The sequence below is a fragment of the Crinia signifera genome, chromosome 8 (assembly GCF_055691185.1).
Source record: "Crinia signifera chromosome 8, ASM5569118v1, whole genome shotgun sequence".
NCBI lineage: Eukaryota > Metazoa > Chordata > Amphibia > Anura > Myobatrachidae > Crinia > Crinia signifera.
Genome location: NC_139224.1, coordinates 109,263,061 through 109,284,560, shown reverse-complemented (window position 1 = coordinate 109,284,560; position 21,500 = coordinate 109,263,061).

The following is a 21,500-nucleotide window of genomic DNA, read 5'->3' as shown; positions in this document are numbered from 1 at the left end:
ACTCCCTCTGATAATAAAAGTACTTACAAAAAATCCTATCAGGGATACAATACTAATCCTGAATATACCCATCAAGTGTCAGGAGCTAGGCCCAAAGATCCCATAAATAGATCCTATAAAACATCCAATTCAGACCATTTTTTAGGACCCCGCCAATACAGAGAAATGGGAAAACACCAGGGGGGGGGGGGGGGGGTCACGCCATAGAAAAGACGTCATTCAAGTACAGAGGAGTTAGAGGAGGAAAGAGGGTTCAACGTAAGAAATGAACATCTGAAAAACCATTTACCAATATATTTAATACTAGCTGACCCGCCCGGCGTTGCCCGGGAAACCCTTGGAGTTTCTTTATTTCCAAAATTGCTGAAAAATGTCATCTTACAATATGCTGTGCCAAAGACCTAAGATTGTAATTTGTTATAGATTCCACCATAATGTTAGAATGTGTTTGCATTGATACTCAATGACGGCAATGAAATCAGGTGTGGTGTTGTTGTTTAAAACACAACGCTCCTGAGTTGATAACTTGTATGTGTTGATGAATTCCACATCCACTCCTGAGATTTAGCACCTACTGTATGACATATCCTCCAACATCTGAGGGTCAGAAATCGGTACAAAATCAGAAAGGGACGTGGCCACACCTCCATTTCTATACTTTCAAATTGTACAGTTTCTAGGGTGTGTAATTACAGGCGCTGAGTGCGAAGGGACCGGGGTGGGCGTTACTTACCCCGCCATAATTAATTAAAAATGCACTGCTCCCTGCCACTGCCACTCCCCTCACCGAACCTGCAGCAGTCTCTGAGGTCTGGGGATCTGTAAAGCACATGCACCGGGCATCTCTACCAAACAGTGGGGCAGCCCCTGAGTGAGGGAACAGGTCCACGGCCCTGGCCACATGATGTCATGACGCGACGCACGCTACCCGCACCACTGAAATGCCCCACTGGGAATGGGTGCAATGGGCCAAATACTTCCCTACACCCGCCGAGCCAATCCACTGATCCAGCCATCACAATCATCAATGAGTGCATTGATAAGGTTTGAGTGTAAGAAGTTGAAGAGTAAGACTGATAAAAAGAATTGCCATGTTACAAAGTGTACATTTTACTCAATAAATCGTGAAAAAAATTTAAGTGTACATAGAAGTACAATCAAGAAATGAAAGTAGGAGAAAAAATAAGTTCTGATTCAAACTGATAATTGTTTGGATGTGGTGGGTTGTGAAACAAATCTATAGGTGGGGGTATGGATATTGTGGGCATAATTGGTGTTTGTTACACCTACATGGGGCCCTCAATTGATGGGATTTTCACTACAGTGTCACGGTCACATTGTCACCATAGGGGGATTCCCAATTGGGGTCCAGGTGGTCTTTTAGGGACCCTTTACAATCCTGTAGGTCTCTTCTCCTTGAGCTTACGGTCTCCCTTAATGATAGTCAATCACTGAGGGAGACCATAGGCTCCAGGAGAAGAGACCAATGGAATTGTAAAGGGGTCCCTAAAAGACCACCTGAACCCCAATTGGAAATCCCCCTACGGTGACACTGTAGTGAAAATTTCTCATCATCTGAGTACCCCCTGTAGGTGTACCAAACTCCAATTATGCCCACAATATCCATACCCCCTCCACCTATAGATTTGTTTCGCAACCCACCGCCGTCCAAACAATTATCAGTTTGAATCATAATTTATTTTTTAATCCTACTTTCATTTCTTGATTGTACTTCTATGTACACATATTTTTTTCACGATTTATTGAGTAAATTGTACACTATAACATGACAAATCTTCATCTCAGTCTTATTCTTCAACTTCTTACACTCATAACATTCAAACAAATGCATGCAGCGCTCATGCCCATCGACCAAACATTATCTATGAACCAAAAGAGTCTGGGAAACCCTTAAGGCAGAGCAGTGCCTGATATCCAACTGACTAACAGGGTGAGTGCAGTGTACCCACTTTGTATTGATCAAAGGGTGCATTGGGCAGGACAAAGATTTCTCAGTGCAACCGGAGGACTGGAGAGACAGATATGGGGAACAAAGTAGAAATGGTACATTAGGTACAGTTTTTATTTGCCGGTACAGACTGTTAAATAAACGGCAAATTATTTTTTATGTGTTCTGTGTGTTTGTGTGTGTTGTACTGTTTTTATGTGTGTGTTGTTATATATGTGGTTTTGTGTGTTATATTGTATGTATCTGTCCAATGCGTGTGTGAGGTGTGCTATGTACTGTATATACAGTATGTGTGTGTTGTGTCTTTGTGTATCTGTTTTGTGTGTGTTGTACTGTTTTTTTGGGTGTGTGTGGTGTATGTGGGTGTGTGTTGTGCTGTTCGAGGTATGTTATGTGTGTGTATCTGTGCAATTTTTAAGTGTGTGTTCTGTGTATTGTACTGTTTTTGGGTGTGTGTTGTAGTGAATGTTGGTGTCTGTTGTACTGTGAGTTGTGTGTTATGTGTGTGTGTGTTGTGTTGTGTGTATATCTGCCGAATGTGTAAGTTTGTGAGGTGCGCTACGTATATATGTGTGTGTAGTGTGCTGTGCATATCCTGGCAATGTTTAAGTGTGTGTGTTCTCAGTGGCGTAGCTTGGTTTGGGGTGCCCCCCCCCGCCGTTAATGGGGGGCGCCTCCCCCCCTCCCCACCCCGGCCTCCGGTCCCCCCCCCCCCCCATCGCCGCAGGCTTGCCTGTCTGCGCGTCCCGGCTCCCCTCCTGGCTTCAATTAATAATTCTCTGCAGACGGACCACGATAAAATGGCCGCCCCATACGGCAAACAGTTTCAGAGAACTGTCTGCTTTATGGGGCGGCCATTTTATCGTGGTCCGTCTCCATAGAATTGATTGAAGCCAGGAGTTGTGTGTTTGTTGTACTATTTTTGGGTGTGTGTTGTAGTGTGTATGGATTTGTATTGTACTGCATGCGGTGTGTTTCCAGCGATTTCAGCCCCTATCTCCCCGTGTGTACACAGCTTAAGTGTGTGAGGTGCTCTACGTATAAATGTGTGTGTTGTGTGCTATGTGTGCGTATGTGGTGTACTGTGTGTGTGTGTGTGTGTGTACAATGTGTACGTGTGTGTGTATTATGTGTGGTCTATGTTTATCCTCAATTATTTCCTAATTGTTTAAAGCAGTGGTTCCCAAACTGTGTGCCGTGGCACCCTGGGGTGCCTTGGGGGACTTTCAGGGGTGCCCTGGGTTGATGGTCCAGGACCAATTCAAGTTATTTATGTCCAATATAATAGTCAAATTATGGACAAACAGAAGGGAATACTGTCCATTACCACATAACTGACCCTAAGGATGAGATATAAATACAATTTATCTAACTTAATATTTGTTTCTGACTTTCTAAATAACCTAGGGGTGCCGCAAAAATATTTCTGATGCTTCAGGGTGCCGTGATTCAAAAAAGTTTGGGAACCCCTGGTTTAAAGCCTTCACCATAATGTTAGAATGTGTCTGTCATACTCAATGACAGCAATGAAATCAGGTGTGGAGTTGTTCCTTCGTCCACGGTTTCCCAGATCGTCGATCTTTTCCCCAGATCATCAATGAAGGAAAATTAAAACTTGGTGTTTTTTAAAATTCTAAGTGAAATTTCCCAAAAACGGCTTCGAGGTGCACACCACCGGGTCCAGAGGTACCTTGTTGCCAAATTTGGTGTCTCTGAGTGCCACGGCGTGTCCGCAATGCGACGGACACGCACACACACACACACGCACACAGACTCTTCAACTTATTATATAGATTTCCTCAAGACAACTAAGTGAAGTGGAGTCTAAATTATTACAAAAAGGTTTAAAATTCTCTCCCTCCTCAGATGCCAACATTTTCACACTCTTTAATGAACTTAATCGCTATATCCGAACATTGTGTAGACAGAGGTATTTCTTTTCACAGAGGTCCCTTAAAGAAAATGATCCAGGATTCCCAATTTTGTTGGATAGTGGTGACCAGACTTCATTGGACATATTGGTGGAACTGTGGACTGAGAGCAATAATTCTCCCGAAAAAATCTTTGATATAGATAAATCTAAATTAAAAAATAAATCTGATTTCTATCCGATAAAGGCCAAGGGAACGAGTATTGAGTCTTTTTATAAGACCACACTCGACGATTTTAAAGAACTTTGCTCCACCGAGAAGCGCAAATCCAAATATAAATTCAGAGATAACCTCACAATGTGAGAGAAAAAAGCCCTTGCCGGTCTCACTGGAGACACTTCGATTGTCTTCAGGGAGGCCGACAAGGGAGGAGGGATTGTCATCCAGGACAGAGAGTGCTACGTGGATTTGGAGCTGAAGGCACTTTTTGATCAAGCTATTTTGGATTTTGTTATCACCAAAGATGAATATAATTTTTTATTTAACCCTCACCCTTTGGTCCCTATTTTTTATCACCTTCCTAAGATTCACAAGCACCTCACTTCCCCACCTGGTCGTCCTATTATTTCCGGTGTCCAATCACTCACTTCCAACCTTTCACAATTTGTTGATTCCCATTTACAATCACGAGTTACCACCCTCAGATCACACATCCGTTATTCCACTCATTTTTTAAATTTGATAAAAAATGTCACTTGGAAGGAGATCTATTATTTTTTAACTCTCGATGTAGAGAGTCTTTATTTGAATATACCCCATGAACTGGGTATTAAAACCATCTCTAAAAGATTAGGGGAGGATGGTGATCTGACGGTGGAACTACAACATTTTCTCACGGACTCAATTTCATTTATACTTAAACACAATTATTTTCTTTTTCAGGACACTTTTTATTTACAGGTGATGGGAACGGCCATGGGGACCAGATTCGCGCCAAGTTATGCTAACCTCTACATGGGGGAGGTTGAGGACCAACTGGGTGAAAAATATCCCCAAGGGACAGATGTTGCGACTCAGATGCAACTGTTCCGAACTGGAATCCTTTGATAATCAAGCTAAGGATCTTATCATTGCATTCCAGAATTGTGGATATCCTCCCAAACTAGTTCAGGAAGCTTATAAATCCAGCAGGGAGAGAGATAGAAATGCCCTTCTGTGTGACAAACGTCCCACATATTCTCTCTCCACTAGAGAGAACCGCATTTCCTTCATTTCTACCTTCAACAGAGACTATCAAGAAATACAAAAAATCATAAGTAAAAAATCATTCAATATTAAAACAGGATCCTCTGTTAAGAGAGATACAAACCCCCCCCCCAGCCCTCTTTCATATTCAGAAAAAAACAAATCATTAAAAAACCTGTTAGCTCCCAGTTGTTAGAAATGTCAAAAAATACCATCCCAAACATCGACCCCATCACTGGACTGGTTCCCAGCTAAACCACTCGGTTGTTATAAATGTGGCGGCAACCAATGTATCACTTGCAATTTCATTACTAACAAACTAACAACAATAAATACACCCACTGAGAAAATCAAGATAAAAGGGTTCATTAATTGCAATACATCTTTCACCATTTACCATCTTACCTGTACTTGCAACTTGAAATATGTGGGCAGGACCACACGGTCTCTGAGGACCACGAACACCATCACAATATCATCAAAGGTTCTCTACTCCATAGTGTTTCAAGGCACTTTGCCGAACACCATGAGAGTAACCCCAAATATCTGAAACTAACAGGATTGGAACATGTGCCACCCATAAAAAGGGGTGGAGACAGGTTCCGTGCCTTATGTAGACAGGAAATTTTTTAGACCTTTAAAATGGACTGTCTCTTTCCTAGGGGCCTCAATGATGCAATGGAACTTAATATTGTCATTTGATTCCTCTTCTTCTCTTTGTTAGTCCCTCTTAACAAACTAATATCCTATTATTCAGTTAAAACAATATATGACATTTCTATTTCAATCCAATAAGAATCGTAGGATTCACAGTTTTTTATATATGTATCTACCGTATACATTCTCGGATGTATGGATGTATCAATGTATCAAGATAAAATTAAATTAAATTAAACAAAACCATACCTAGTGATTCTAATATTGATATATGATCCATGCACTATTGAATGAAAATATGGGATCCCTCATCCAAAAAAAAAAAACATACATGAGTATAAAAATGGCAAAATTGTAACTATAATAGAATTGGTTTTCTCGTTATATCTGGCTATGAATTATATTTATTTCTGACACATTCCCATTAATCATATAATGGTATTATAAGGATTGTTATATATATACAGAAAAACTTCCTTTCCATATGGATTATAATATTTTTATTTTGAATACATTTGTTTCTAATACGTAACATCACTTATTTATCATTTACTGTCATTAAAATGTGTACCACTTCTTGAAAAACACCCACTAATATATATGTCATCTGACATTAATTATTGCTTAGTTCTATATTGGTCCAGAACTTTATATACCTTTAGATTCTGGTCATATAGATATAATCAATAAAGATATATACAAATAATTCCGATCACGTGACCTAACCCCGGAACGCACAAGCGTTCCATACAATTATACATTGGGACAGAAATCTCCGATCACATGACTAGATCCGGATTATTATCATGGCGATCACATGATGTGCACATGACCAATTGCGTCAGTCCATGACACGGGGTCAGGTGTCAGTCACGTGACCGCTCATCGAAACTACTCTGATTGGGCCGTTTGGTCTCTCTTCTCGCTCTGCACATTACCACCGCTGAATTCCCCTTTCACTTCCGGGTTGTAAGCGGAAGTCTTCTAGTCCTACCTCATATGGAACGCATTTGAGTTCCATTTACGTATTGGTTATATCACTATACACAGCATTAAACTTGTTTCCAAACTCGATCCATCTCTAAATTTAACAACATTTACCAATTAAAGTGTGACATGAATATAATGATGCCTAATGGATATATATATCCTCCTATATATTACTCTGTCTATTCCGATCACGTGGCCCACTTTGGTCACGTGACCGGAGCTGAAATCTTAAATAAAGAGCTTTTTTATGTATTTCTACTGTGAATTTTCATTATGTATTAATTGTTCACATTAATCATCATGATATATGTCTGCCCCCTTACTCCTGTACTAATTTCTAATGTGGTTTACGAAATGAAATTGATAATTGAACCTTACAGGTGTACTGATTCCCTCATCAGGAGGGGTATATATACCTGAACCAGGTACACAGTCCCCCACACCTTTGATAAAGCTGCAGGACGCAGTGAAACGCGTTAGGGACCAACCCCTGCCTCTGGACATCGCTGTGAATTCCTTTCACTTGCGGACATTATCCCACTGTTATTCCCATTCTGGACACTTTTCATTGGCGGACACTGTGCTCAGTAACTCCTGGTGAACAACATCTACACCAGTGAGAACCGTCGCTGGGCATGGAAGCCACATTCCACACCATTGCTGAAACATTCACTGGGTGCATCGCTTCAGACATCCCTCCGGTGATTTGAGATAAAAACATAATTCTCTCACCCCAAATAAGAGGACTGAAAATTACCAAGCGAGCTACTTCTCCTCCAGCGGCAATCCATTCAGCCGCAGACATCGTGAGAAAACCCCAGTTCTGCTACTTCAAAAGGACCCAAAAATCATCAACTGGTAATGTGCACTTATCTGTCCCCAAAAAGTGATCACATAAAATATATCCAGACGTGTCCATTGAGGCGGGGTTATATTTACTTTCATTCATTCCAATTTACTTTTCTTTCCCCACCCTATCTATTACATTGTTTTTATTTGTATATTTTATGTAATATTGTACCTTGCATGTATTTTAAAACAGTAAAATTTGGTATACTTTTCTAAACCAATTGGTACTGTTCATTGATACAAGCGCTGCTCGACTCGCCCAAGTGCGTGTCCTTTCTTTCTACTGACTGGTTACATTCTGTCCCTCTGTCACCCGGGCTCCGTGTCCATCTGCCGGGTGTCAGCTGTGTGGTGTACAGTGTCCTGGCCTGTTGCTTCCGGGTAGCGTGAGGTATGATCCGCCATGATGGTGTCCGCGTCATTCTAGGCCTCAAACTGGGAAGCGATGGCTGCAGTGCCTCCGCGTGGTATCCTCCGCCGGCTGGTTTCTCTCGCCACAACAGGTGGCCATCTTCATGGTTTACACAGCCTATGCTGCGCGGCTCCAATCATGAGGTCACACTCGCAGCCAATCAGTCATCAGCTCCACCCACATCTTCCTGGGTAAAGTCTATCCTGATCTTTCTACTGGTCGTCTACCGCTTCACCATATCCGTGCACGGAGATCCTCTGCCGCCAATTAGGACAAGGTTAACCCCCCAAAGGGTGTCATCTTCTTCCTAGGTTCCTGACGGTTACATCCGTGGCCAGCATCCCTGGTTCTGTCAGCTACGGCCTCATTCAGCACAAGATTCAACTGGACTTCATCTCAGTTCAAATCCTTCTTATCTTCATCCAATCATCCAACCTTCTTATCTTCATCCAATCTTCCTTATCATCATCCAATCATCCAATCCTCAAATCATCCAATCATCCAATCTTCAAACCATCCAATCATCCAATCTTCAAATCATCCAATCTTCAAATCATCCAATTATCCAATCTCCCAATCATCTTCAAGCTTCTTCAATAAGTATTATTTATTATTGTCTTTTGTCATTCAAACCAAAATCTACAGTAATTCATAGTGCCATCATTCATAGCTTTGTACCGCAGTATCTTCATTAAAAAGGTTTCATTTTATTCAATTGATTCACTCCAGTCTGTTGTTCATGCAACAGCCCTACATTAAAGCACCCAGCCTCCGTTACACTCCGGCTGGTGCTTCAGCCAGCTCACGAAACGTGACACAGATTCAGTGCAGGCAGCACCAGTGGACTATATATATATATATATATATATATATATATATATATATATATATATATATATATATATATATATATATATATATATATATATATATATATATATATATAATATATATATATATATAATATAATTAATTATTAATATAATATATAATATTACAGCACAGCACCAGAGGTAGGCCCCAGCACAGAGGAGACAGTTAGACTGTCCTCCTTGCTAGGGAGATCCCACCCTAAGCAGAGAGGAGAACAGAGTACACAGCAGCACTGAGGGAGACAGCCCCAGCAAATAAAAAATATTGCGTTCAAGGTCAAGCTCAAGCTCAAGTTTAAGCCTCAGCAGCAGCACCAACACACCCTCTCCCAACCCACTACTAGACTGGAGTGAAGATGGCGGGCGCAGCAGCCGCTATTTAAAGCCTCACGAAATCCGGCGCCGGGCGATGACGTTCTGCCCACGCGGACGGACCAGACGTGAATCTTCGAGCGCTGCTCGGAACTGTGCTCGGAATGATGACGTCCGTGGGGGCTCAGATTTCGCATCCGGATGCTGAACATGGCGTGTACCCGCCGGAGGACCAGGTGAGTGCAGCTGATTGCTGATCAATGTGGGGGCGGGATCGTTCCGTAAGATAAATATGTTTGTTATACACTGTGCACTTTGTATGTCCTTGATAACGGGTGTCTACCCGAAACGCCGTCGGGCAATAAAGGCTTTTTATTATCACTAAAAGCAAGACTGGTGAGTGCCGCCTCCATTACAGCACTATATATCGGAGCTAATGTTCCTAGGAAGGCACCGCAGCATTCCAATTCACCAAGAAACGTGAGTGCCGGACCTTGTATTCCAAATATATATACATATATATATATATTACAGTATAATGATTAATGAGTAGGCACAGGACCTGATGAAGGGGGTTATTCTGGTTCACTCGCAAAGACACAAACACTCTCTAATAGACAAAACCATATGCACTGCAGGTGAGGTTGATGTAACATGTGCATGAGTTACTTTGGGGTGTGTTTAAACTGAAATCTAAAATGCAGTGTAAAAATAAAGCAGCCAGTATTTACCCTGCATAGAAACAAAATAACTCACCCAAATGTAGCTCTCTCTGCACATGTTACATCAGCCCCACCTGCAGTGCACATGGTTTTGTCCATTAAAGAAGGCGTTTGTTTTTGCAAACCAACCAGAATCACCTCCAATGTGCCAGCCCCATACATGTACTGTACTTGGTCTGCTTACTACTAGTCTCTATTAGCACTGTACATCTGTACATCTTGTGCCTACACCTGGAAACAGGTGTCTCTACAGTTCCATGTAATTATGTCACATAAGTCTTTTAACACAATTTCACGTAAGGCCCATACACAGTGGGCGACTTTGAGCTGAAAGCCACCCAGTGTGTATGGCCCAGCAATGAGCGGTGAGCTCTGCTGCGTGCTCCCGCATTATCAACAGGAAAGCCGCTCATCTGCGCTATGGAAAGCCGTCCTCCCCCTGCTGACATGGGAAAAGCCTCTCAGTGTGCATGCATTGAGCAGCTTTCCCCCCTTACATAATGGCCCGTGTTTATGGACCTTAAACCTTAAATCTTTCATATGTGAGAACATTTACAGCCCAAATACACTTCTTTGGCTGCACGTGTAGAAGTCAATGAAATGTCTAGGACGGCTAAGAACGCCAAGTTTTTGCCCATGGAAAAGTATAAATTCCGCAAATAGTCCTATATCAAACTCAGCATCAGGGTCACCTTATGAAACAGATTCATGTGTCTTAGTAATGCTTCTGCACAAGGTCCCAGAAAATTCCAAAGACCTTTCCTATTCATGGGGTAGGATGCAAAAATGGTAAAAATGTGGCCCAATCTCTGATAATACAGAGAAAAAAGGAGAAAATAGGAAATTGAGACCGCGCTCGCTAAAAACATGCAACAGGTGTGAATGTATATTTAAACCATTTAATAAAACAAAACCTAAAATATTCAAGTATTTAGATAAAACATGTATCTCATTAAAATTCAGGGTACCACAATGTAGCAAATGAGAGCAAGGATAGTCACCCACAGTCCGCCTGCTTAATGTCCTGTGTCCGTTCCTATGATGCCTCCAGATAATCGTCCCGTAAGGATTACCAATGCAGGGAAACTTGTATTAAGGAGAGATGCTGATCTCCAATCCAGGGAGCGCCTGATGTTGTGAGGTGCTCTACCTGGTATGCATGGAAGTAATGCCCTTAGGTTCCTGATTGTGGGAATGGTTCTGGAGACTGGTCCGGTTTGTAGGAGATGCAGAGTTTGGCGTCTGGGTAGTATTGGGTGTCCTTTCTCCACTCCACCTGTGGACACCCAATACTACAAGGACACCCAATACTACCCAGATGCCAAACTCTGCATCTCCTACAAACCGGACCAGTCTCCAGAACCATTCCCACAATCAGGAACCTAAGGGCATTACTTCCATGCATACCAGGTAGAGCACCTCACAACATCAGGCGCTCCCTGGATTGGAGATCAGCATCTCTCCTTAATACAAGTTTCCCTGCATTGGTAATCCTTACGGGACGATTATCTGGAGGCATCATAGGAACGGACACAGGACATTAAGCAGGCGGACTGTGGGTGACTATCCTTGCTCTCATTTGCTACATTGTGGTACCCTGAATTTTAATGAGATACATGTTTTATCTAAATACTTGAATATTTTAGGTTTTGTTTTATTAAATGGTTTAAATATACATTCACACCTGTTGCATGTTTTTAGCGAGCGCGGTCCCAATTTCCTTTTTTCCTTGTATTACTTTTTTGGGGCCAGACTTCCCAAAGTTTAGAGACCGCTGCTCCAGCGGGACAACCCCTCCCAGGCGCCCTATTCTTTTTCTACATTCTGATAATACAGAGGTTTGGTTCTAGTGGCGGTTTTTACCTATGGGCTGCAGGGCTGCAGCCCCTCCAGGTAACATCCGCCTCTGTAGTAAAGCCAGATGCAGTCTGTGAGACTGCACTGGCTTCACTGTGACTGGCAGTGACTTTCTATTGGAAGTCCGACCTGTCAATCACCAAGGCAGTCCCATTGGGAGGTGTTCCCTCCCTCTGGGACGCCTTTCTGTGGGCTGCCATGCAAAATTGACAATTGCCCATGCGCAGTACCTATATCGGTACTGTGCACTCGCTGGTCCCGGTGCCTGTCATTTGTATTGTACAGGCGCCAGGGCCATGATTCCTTAAATGGGCTGTTGCCAAAGCGGCCCATAGAAGCTGGCCGCATGCGCAGTGCAGAGGTTTGTACTGCGCATGCGCCAGTCCCGGCGCCTGTCATCATAGCACAGGCACCGGGCACTATGTATGAACAAGCGGGCGGTGGCGGCGACGATGGGGGGGATGCCTACATCGCGGTCAGAGGCAGCCCCCCTCCCCAGAAAAGGTATGGGCCGCCACTGTTTGGTTCCTTACCTCATATGCAGCACATCCTGAAATGTGATAGAGTCTAGGCCTGGAAGCAGTTCTTGATGCATCATTGGGGATATAAAGAAGAATAGATAGATAGATAGATAGATGGATTCAGTATTGAATCCTGGCGGTCGGGATCCCGGCGTTCAGAATCCCGACGCCGGAATCCCGACAGCCGAAATGCCGACAAGGGGGGGACATGGATCACCCCCCCTTGCGGGCTCGCTACGCTCGCCACGCAGCGGGCCCGGTGCCTCGCTACGCTCGGCACACTAATTTATTCTCCCTCCAGGGGTGTCGTGGACACCCCAGGAGGGAGAAAGTGTCGGCATTTCGGCGGTCGGGATTCCGGCGTCGGGATTCTGAACGCCGGGATCCCGACCGCCGGGATCGTAACTGCATCCCAGATAGATAGATAGATAGATAGATAGATAGATAGATAGATAGATAGATACAATGGTTATAGGTTTCTAAAATAAATATACTGTAGATGAAATGGATCTTGTGGATCACAAAACCCCAATATTCCTTTGCATAGTATAAAAAGATAAACACATGTTAGGAATATACAGTAAGTGCAATGATATGACTTTGCTTTATACTGTATATATATGTGTCTTCTGTGCCAAGTTTTACCTTACATAATTGAAATGCTACAGTGCTTTTAATTATTCTGATTTAGGGGATTATTCAAACCTGAACACACCATTGTGAACCCACAGGCTGGGTGATTATCGATAGACTGCACAAGCCTACAGAATGTATCGCTCATGTGCAAGTCCATCCTGCGATAAACTTGTCAGGGAAAACAACAGCTACCAGGTAAGACCTACGCGCAGACTGCACACAAAAATCAAACAACGGAGAGTACAGTATCTTGCGAATAGTTTTGGAGCTAATTCCCAATCCAGCTAAGCAATACCCAGGCTTGCACAGGGCAATCGCAGGACGATTGCACCACAGCGGTCACGTCTGAATAGTTGCTACTGATTGGTTGCAAACTGTATTAATTGTTTTAATGAGTGTTGCACACATAAAATGTAATGCTGCTGTTCCTTCGATTTTATGATGATGTCAGCCATAAAACTCCCTAATCATGAATATCTGTTTTCTTCAGTAGAAATAGCTGCAGATGTACTGCTGTTATGACCAGTGAAAGCGACAGACACTTCAGAAGGGTGAGACATTTTAATTGCTTTTGCATAGATAATTGCTAAATTATCTCTATTTTACTGTAACCTATCCAAGTCAGTAAGAGATGGGTAACCAACTCATAATAAAGTGTGAATCGGTCCACATTCAGTGTTACTGTAGTTAAAAAAGTATGATAAGACTTCTAAAAAAGCATGAAGATTCAAGTAGACATCCCAAATGTGCTGGCATACTTTGCTAGAGGTACAGTGGTATAACTACGGTTTGTGACATCCAGTGTAAATAAAAAAATAAAAAATAGGCTTTTAAATACTGGAGGAGATGCGGAAAAAATGTCAGGGTTTTTACCACATTTCCCATCCATTAAAACTCGATCGTCAGGTTTTCACAATGGATTCAGGGGGTGGCACCCAGGCACGTTCCCCCCCCTGTAATTTCTGACATAGCTCATTTTGTACCGGGGCTTTCCAATGAGCCCAGCCCCTCGTCACTAGCCCCCTGGCAACCAGAGATACAGCTGGGCAAAGCTGGAACGTTTTCCCCATAAGATAACATAGGACCAGAGCCAGATTAAGGTCTAAATGGGCCTGGAGCTGAAAATGATCAAGGGCCTATTATGCGCAATAATAGGGGTTGCGGCCAGCACCTAATAATGTGGGTGGTGTGACCAGTGTTCTGTTTGGGTGGGCTGCTCATGGGTGTGTCTCTATTTGTGTAAATACTTTCAACTTATTATATATGCCTGGAAAAGGCAGGGTGAGGGCATAAGAAAAATGCAGGCAGATATATTGGAGGGTAGGGATGGCCATCGTTGCCATTGATGGTTGCCATCGATGGCAATTCTGCAACTGGCCATCGATAGTGCTTAACTATGCAATGGATGACCATCGATATTTTTATATCGGTGTCGGGGGCGGAGCTATGCACCGTGTCCCGACACTTTAAAAAAAAAAAAAGAAAGAAGCAAAACATTGTTTTGCTATTCCATCGATGAAGGGAAACCATCTGGTTCTCCCTGATTGATGGCAAAAGTATTCGACATCGGCCATGAACCATCTATTTAGAATCATTGATGGTCGATGGCCATCCCTATTAGCGGGTGCACTCCAAAGGTTCACCGGGAGGATGCCAATGTCCTAAGATACTTGCGGGGTGAGGTGGCACTCCAGTCATAAAAAAAATACTGAAAGCCGAAACTTGGTAGACAACATTTCAGCACCTTTTATGTGGTCACCTAAGTTTACCACTCCATATACCCCTTATACAAATCATGCAACACAATAGTAACCCGCTTATACTGTACTTGCCTCTTACACATTATGCCACATGGAATGAGCCAAAATTCACACCGATTGAGCCAAAATTCACACTATGGCACACAGATTGAGTCAAAATTCAAATTATGCCACACAGATTAAGGCAAAATTCATATTTTGCCACATGGATTGAGCCAAAGTACACACTATACAAGGCATGTCCAAACAGTGGCTCTCCAGCTGTTTTGAAACTACACGTCCCAGCATGCCTTGACATAGTTTTAGCATTCCCTAATAGCAAAACTGTGGCAATGCATGATGGGACTTGTACATCAGCTGGAGGGCCATAGTTGGACATGCCTGCACTATACCAAACAGATTGAGCAATAATGCACAATATGTTTCATAAATAGGGGCATTGCGCACCAAAGGCGCACATTAAAAATTTACACCATAATGCCCATTACATGTTAAGCCACACACCATAATCTCCATTACGTATTATGCCAAACACCATAATGCCTATTAAAAATCATGCTACTTAAGTGTTGCTTACCTACATGTTCATTGCCAGGGGTTCCATGTTCATTGCCAGGGGTTCCATGCTCATTGCCAGGGGTTCCATGCTCATTGCCATGTGGGATTACATGCTCCTTGCCAAGGAGGAATACATGCTTGCGGTAACTGGGGGACAACCGCCGCCGGGCAGAAATTACAGCCATTGACAGCCGGGCAGAGAGCAGGGGGCTGCCCGGCTGTATTCAGAGCACTTCATGTCCCGGCTATTTGAAATAATACCCCTTTCACACCAGAAAATGCAGGGATTTACCCGGGAATATGGTCCCAGGATCATGCAGAGACATTCCCGGACTGGCTCCTTTTAGACCAGCCTAGTCCCTGCATTTTCTGGTGTGAGGGGGAGAGAAACCACCCCCGCCCCCCTTTAAACAACCAGCTATATCTTCAGAACCAACTGACCCATTAACATGTAGGCTTCAAATGATTTTGGTCCTGTGAAACTGGGCCGTTTGGTTCCAGAGAAATCTGCCCTCAAACAACATGAACAGCCATGAAATTACATTTGAAATGAAATGAAAAAAGATTGGTTTATCTGCAATATCTCTAGAACCAATGAACCCATATGGACCAGGTATCAGATTGAAGGCTCAGCGATTTGGGTTCGACTGAGATCAACCTCGAGCTTCTGTGATGCCGGAGAGGGAACTGGCAGCAGTTGGAACCGGGTGGAGGTCGGAATTAGCGGGTCCCATGTTATCCTATGGGGAAAACGTTCTAGGTTTGCCTGGCGGTATCTCTGGTTCCCTGGGGGCTACCGACGTTGGGCTGGGCTCGTTGGAAAGCCCTGGCCCTCAGCTACAAAATGGGCCTATTTGGAGAGTGGGCCTGGAGCTGTAGCTCCATCAGGCCCATTGTTAATCCGGCCCTGCATAGGACCCGCTAATTCCGACCCACCAGTGTCTCCCCCCCGCCAGCATCATAGAAGCTTATGGTTGATTTGAACACAAATTGCTGGCCCTTCAATGTGATACCACCAGGATTATTTATGAATAGTTTCTTATGTAGCTCACACATATTCTTCAGCGCTTTACAGAGAATATTTGAACATTCACATCAGTCCCTGCCCCGGTGGAGCTTACAATCTATATACCTTACCACATGTTCATGCACACACATTCACTCTAGGGTTCATTTTGTTTGGCGCCAAGTACCTACCAGTATATTTTTGGATTGTGGGAGGAAACCGGAGTACCCGGAGGAAATCCACGCAAGCAAGGGGAGAATATACAAACTCTGCACAGTTAGGACCATGGTAGGAATCAAACCCATGACCGCAGTGCTGTGAGGCAGTACTGCTAAGCATTACACCATCTGTACAGCCTTGCTAACAGTCCTGAATTAGGCCCCCTAGTGCGCCCCCTAGTGCAAGCACTTTACTGCTCATGTATTGAGTAACACTGCTTTTCAATGCAAAGACATTGGCTATCCATGATTACTAATGTACAGTAGGTGATGTTATATTACACAGTGGGCACTCTGCATGCACCTTCATTGCATCCCCGCACTACACATACACTCTCATATACTTAAATGTAGTCATGCTACGAAATAATTCAAGTTTTCACCATCTGTACCCTCAGACTACACAGTGTCAGTGGCAAATGCAGGATTTCCAAATGTAATCCAAAATCTCTCTCTGCAGGGCATTGGAGTAAGTACAGGAGTCTGGGGAGTGGTAAAAGCCCTGGATATTGGTATTTTTATACACTAGATACTGTATGAAATACAGTATTAATATTTAACAGTACAGATGATCTATAGCATAGGCTGTTTCAAACATTTAAATAAGTGGTCAGGAAAAGTTCCCCATACATATCGCGGGAGCGCGCAAAGCGATGCGATGCTAAATGCATGCGTTGCAATGCGATTCGCCTGATAACGCATCACATTGCACGCTGCTATTGCAGAGTGTATGGGGACCTTAAACATAATAAATAAATACACAAACATAATAAAAACAGTATCTGCACTTTCTAAGCTTACAATCTCCCAATTCATGGTAAGGCTCCTGTCTCTTCCTCCTGGCAGCTACTCTCTGGTCCATTGCAATGTTTGAGGGCTCAGATCCACACATACAGTAAATGTGGTAGAAGCTGGTACACTAGGTATGTGCAGCAGCTTTGCTCTGTCCCTTACATTGCATGATGTGGTGGCAGCTCTATTAATCATATATTACACCAGTGCTATTGTTGGGAAAGAGGGGGGGACAAGGACTGCACACCATAGTTTTAAACATAATGAGAGGTGCTACCAAGTTAAGGTTTCTGGTACCATACACGAAAAAAGAACAATACTGATGCACACTCTAGGTGCTAAGAACACTGATAGTAAAAATAGTTTGATAACTCTTACAATTAACATGGAGTATAATCAGAGCCGGCCCTAGGCATAGGCAAACTAGGCAACTGCCTAGGGCGTTTGGAATGCCTAGGGGCACCATCAGCTTCTGCTGATTAAAATGATATGCAGCATGCCTATATTCTGTGTGTGAGTGAGGCTGTATATGAAATAGTGTATTCATGGAAATCACTGTAACATAGCATTCCATATGCAGGTACAGCCACAGTCGCACACAGAATATAGGCATGACGCATATCATTTTAATCATCGGATGCTCCTTGTGTGTCCTGATCACATAACAATGCAAATAAGTCGAATTTTCAGCAAAAAAGGCACCCAACGTTAGCAGAACTGGCCAGGAGCTGCATGGCCTATTGATTCAAGATGTATGAGGAAACATCTGTATCCAAGCAGAGGTCACAGTGTTAGCGGCTGTGTGAGTGCTGTCTGTGGGTAAGTTGGTTGTGCAATAGTGTTCGGAATATGTGTAAGGGGCATTATGTATCATGTATAAATGCATTAATAATGTGTGACATTTATGTAACAGGCATTATGTGTGTCATGTGTATAAGGGTATTAATAATGTGCAACATATGTGTAACGGACATTATGTGTGTCATGTGTATAAGGGCATAAATAGTGTGCAACATACAGATGGGGCCGGGCTCATCTTTGCTGGCGAATCGCCAGAACGTCACCGCTGGCGATCTGCCAGCAGCCTGGCTCGCCATCTGACTTAGAAGCACGTGCGTCTCACATGCACGCGCGTCTCAGTGTCCGGGTTAGGGGGGTGCGGGGAGGCGGTGGGGACCCCGGGTGACAGCCGACAAGCTGGCGGGGACACGGGGGAAGCCGTTGGAAGGGGAAGCCCGTGCATCTCATGTGCGTGCGTCCCCTTTCACAAATACAGATGGCGGGTGGCGGGGGATGGCGTCGCCATTGCCATCCCCTGCAAAGAAGAGCCCAGCTCCATCTGTATGTGTAAAGGGCATTATGTGTGGCATTATGTGTATGAAGGGCATTAATAAAGGTTGGCATAATGAGTAAGGGGCATTATGTTTATAATGACATTAATAATGTGTGTAATGTGTAAGGGGCATTACTGTGTTGTATTATCAGGGGTGCAGTGAGAAAGGGGTAGGGAGTACAAACTACCCAGGCCAAAGTCTGATGGAAGGGCCCAGTGGGGACCCCGGGCCCCCTCCCCTTAAGTGACAGCAGCTGCAGCTCTTCTCCTCTGCCCAGCACACAGAGGTGAGGTGCTTAAAATACAATATTTTCTCAGGATTTTTTCCTAAGGGTATAATGTGAATAATGTGAGGAGTAATGTATATAAGGTACTACTGTGTGCTGTAACGGGAATAAGGTACACCATCGCATGAAATAATGTGAATAAAGTTGCACTACTGTGTGGCATAATTTAAATTGGGGGTACTATTGTGTGGCCATGCCCCTTCCCAGCAAGAACATTGTTTGTAAACAATGGCTGACGTAGTCCTTTACTTGGACTGTACCACTTGCAAGCTTGAGGGCGAAGTGCGTCACCTGTTTGGGCTGCGCACTGAATGTGTGCACTGTTTCTATTTAAAATATTGCGGGTAGAAGCACCAAAATGATGACTGCTATGATGAGGGTTGATGGTGCTGGGAAAGGGGAGCAGGGTCAGAGGCAGGACTAGTGGCGGTGCTAAGGGGCACCATCCAATATCTTGCCTAGGGCGTCATTTAGGCTAGGGCCGGCTCTGAGTATAATTGAAGTTCTTAGCACACATTTGCGCAAATATGTGGGCCCATCCACCGCGTCCAGGTAAACTTCATTAGATGGGTCCCTAACATTTCTAATACTAACACATTATATAAATTTATCTAGGTCTTACCTTCAAATAGAGCCCATATTAACATGCAGTCTGCAATGTAGGAACCTGTGCTAATTAAAACACCTGAGGGTAGATGGGAGGGGTGCCAGAATGAAGGAGCCTTACCTTCAGTGTACAATATATACACAAATATTTGTATTTGGACTGCACACCATATTTTTAAACATAATGAGAGGTGCTACCAAGCTAAGGCTTCTAGTACCATACAGGAAAAAAGAAAAAAGAACAATACTGATGCATACTCTAGGTCAGTGATTTTCAACCTTTTTACCTTGCGGCACACTAAATAAGACTTTAAAATTGCCAAGGCACACCATGAGATCCCCACAGGGCAAAACACATTGGCCCCCACAGGAAAAAACCAAACCTATTGGCCCCCAAATTAAAAACAATCACACTGGTCCCCACAGGTAACAAAAATAAAATACATTGGCCCTTTACATGAAAAGAAGAGACCAGTAAATAACATTTGAACTGATGGTGACTAAACTGGTTTTGGCATCTCTAGATGCGGGGGCACACTTGAGAACAGCTCAAGGCACACTAGTGTGCCACGGCACACTGGTTGAAAAACACTGCTCTAGGTGCTAAGAACACTGATAGTAAAAATAATTTTGATAACTCTTACAATTAACATGGAGTATACTGTAATTGAAGTTCTTAGCACACATTTGCGCAAATATGTGGGCCCATCCACCGCGTCCAGGTGAACTTCATTAGATGGGTCCCTAACATTTCTAATACTAACACATTATATAAATGTATCTAGGTCTTACCTTCAAATAGAGCCCATATTAACATGCAGTCTGCAATGTAGGAACCTGTGCTAATTAAAACACCTGAGGGTAGATAGGAGGGGTGCCAGTGCCAGAATGAAGGAGCCTTACCTTCAGTGTACAATATATACACAAATATTTGGGAAAGAGGGGGGGACTGGACTGCACACCATATTTTTAAACATAATGAGAGGTGCTACCAAGTTAAGGCTTCTAGTACCATACAGGAAAAAAGAACAATACTGATGCACACTCTAGGTGCTAAGAACACTGATAGTAAAAATCATTTTGATAACTCTTACAATTAACATGGAGTATAATTGAAGTTCTTAGCACACATTTGTACAAATATGTGGGCCCATCCACCACGTCCAGGTGAACTTCATTAGATGGGTACCTAACATTTCTAATACTAACACATTAAATAAATATATCTAGGTCTTACCAGTGCTATTGTTGTCATCATTTAAGGCATTTGCAAAGAGGAGGGGGGTTTCCGGGCAACCAGAACCCCCCCCCCTGCGTTTGCCTATGAGTGTATTCTCATTTTTTGCAGCAGATATGGACAATACATCAGCTCTGGATGGCCTGCCATATTTTGCAGGGCCTAGTGCATTGCTGCTTGTGTTGTGACATCCGTGGAAGAGAGAAACACTCTGTAAACATCTGAAATTCATCTCTAAGGACACTGTGTGGTTAGGGCTTTTCATTCTCTGTCACTTTGCGGCTCCCCATATGTCACTTATTCAGAAGCACTCCCTTCCGAGTTTCATTAGGTGTAAATGTGTTTTCACACTTCAGCCAAGGTAGAGTTTCTCTGCATTGTGGATGTTTAATTATCTGACAGTAATTTCTTTCTATCACATCTCCCGGACTTATTAGGTGAATGAACACAATTATATAGAACAGAGAGTTTCACTGTGCATTCATATAACAGAAGCAGCAGTAAGTGATGCCCTTCAGAGCCAATGCAAGCAGGTTAGTGGGGCAATGAACAGATCGCTCAAACCTCACACAAAGCCTGTCACTGCCAACAGACAGATCTAGCTTGGCATAGAACCCTCATATTTAATTTATTGCTAAAAAACATTAATTCAGACAACATGGCACGCCACATTTCCCACCAATAATGAAACATAAAAAATAATGGTATTTTTGTTATTATGCCTTTTAACTCTTTCATTAATGGACTACCATTAAAGTGATCCCAATAAATCTATGTAATGTGACACTGT